This window comes from Trachymyrmex septentrionalis, unplaced genomic scaffold (assembly GCF_001594115.1).
Source record: "Trachymyrmex septentrionalis isolate Tsep2-gDNA-1 unplaced genomic scaffold, Tsep1.0 scaffold21, whole genome shotgun sequence".
Classification (NCBI taxonomy): domain Eukaryota; kingdom Metazoa; phylum Arthropoda; class Insecta; order Hymenoptera; family Formicidae; genus Trachymyrmex; species Trachymyrmex septentrionalis.
Window position 1 is genome coordinate 662,853 of NW_017305288.1, and position 1,894 is coordinate 664,746.

General features: G+C 51.2%; 1 protein-coding gene across 1 annotated transcript in view; it reads right to left on the reverse strand.

Annotated features, from left to right (window-relative positions):
• Window positions 1-1,574, reverse strand: part of LOC108748048 (broad-complex core protein) — a 69,102-nt gene extending 67,528 nt beyond the window's left edge. The window contains exon 1 of the mRNA XM_018486020.1: window positions 292-1,574. The gene's annotated coding sequence lies outside the window, so the exon portion shown is untranslated. The remainder of the gene's footprint in view (window positions 1-291) is intronic.
• Window positions 1,575-1,894: the final 320 nt, after the last annotated feature.

Consider the following 1,894-nt stretch of genomic DNA (forward strand, 5'->3'; position numbering starts at 1 on the left):
TAATCGCGCCTTCTTCCTCTTCCCCTTGCCGGATTTTCGCCTTTTATCCTCTTATTCCCTGCCTCCGTCCCCCCCTCCCTCTTTAAGTACCCCCTCCCGAATTTTTTACTCTTTCTCTCTTATTAAGCAAGCCTCCCCTCCTCCTTCTACGCTCTTTCGTCTCACTTCTACTCCATTCCCCTCCCTCCTGTCTGTCTTCCCTAAACTTCTTCCTCTGTCTCTAGCGCAACCGCATATACCGTGGAAGCCGTACAGGCAGCCGAAGGCCACCGGTCTCAGCTGTGAACGTACCTTGATCGTCAAGCGAGAAGTGAAGTGTTGGACCTCCTTTGCCCGGCGTCCTTGTCGTCGATGCTAAGCCCCGTGATTCTATCGTTCTAATACGGCGAAGATGACGGATCGGACGTTGGCCGAGGAAAGGAGAGGGGGAGGGGGGTGGGTGGGGGTTGGCGAACGTCTTTCCTCCAACTTCCGCCGATTTCTTCCAGCCGTGCCGAAATGTGTCTCGCCGAGTAGAGACAGATGCGCTTGTCTCTCGTTTTGTTTTTTTTTTCTCTCTCTCTCTCGCTTGCCTCTTTCCTCCCGACCAGGTTTCCTTCAATTTTCACAAATCCGCTGATCTCTTATCGTACGTCTCTATGACGTCTCGATCGGAAGAATCTCTTGACGGACGAACGAACAATCGCTTAGCGACTGTACGACGACATACGAGACAATCGCATGTGTTCCACTGTCGAGCCTCGTTCAATCGATGGATCCTAATTTCCTCCGATTTTTCACACTCGCCTCACAAACATCACCCTTGGATCACCCAAAGACGATCTCGAAGACACGTGGATATCGCGTAACGAAACAAAAAAAAAATCTTCCTCGCGCTACCTTCTCATTCCTCTTCCTCGCGGCTCTCTTTCAAATTGACGTGGCGCACTTTCCCTCTCGCGCTCTTCTTACGTTCCCGATCACGGGATCCTCTTCAGATCCACGACGGAGCTACGTCGATCACTTGAGATAAGCGCGGAGATACGATCCCCAGGGAACACACCAATCGGACTCGAAGAAAACGTTAGACGAGATTTAGTAGCGCATGTACCCTAGATAGCATCACTCACACCGTGACCGAGGACCGTTTTCTCTCTCCTCAAGGAAATCCTCTCCCTTTCCCTCTTCTTCGCGTGTAGAACGCGCGTAACTGGATCACCGTAACGCGTACTCGCGATCCCGTCGATACACGCATGGGCGCGCACTGTTTTTCCGCCTTGTCCCTCGTGTTATCGATGTAACTGAAGAACTCACACTTCTTCTTCTTCTTCTTGTTCTTCTTCGTCGTCTTCTTCTTCTCTCTCTCTCTGTTTTTCTCGATATACGCCGGGGGTTTAACTTATTCTTCCAAAACTTGCAAAAACTACACGATGATCCTCGTCGAGCGAAAACGGCGAGAAAGAAGCGTGATGACGAAGAGATGAGAAATGGGGGAAGAAACACGATTTGGATTTGGCGAAGGAGGAAAATTTAATTGTTAACACCTTCTAATGCGTAACACGTGCCGCAGAATTACGATACGCGACAGAGAGAGAGAGAGAGAGAGAGAGAGAAAGAGAGAGAGAGAAACAGAGAAAGAGAGAGAGAGAGAGAGAGAGAGGGAGAGGGAGAGAGAGCGCGCAAACGATAACAATTGTCGGTGTTAGAATGTCCTGCGTGTATTATCTTGCGCGCCGGTTGAACGTCGAGGATCGAAGGACCCAGCTGCTCTCCTCGCCGCTTCTTTGGGACACACACCGGGGGACTACCTAGTCGTAGAGTGATTGGGAACGCGACTGGCCAAAGCACTTGATTCGCGCGCGGTTCGGTTTGCCCGTTGCTGCGCCTCTCCCGTGCAGTTTTTTCGGCAGTCCTG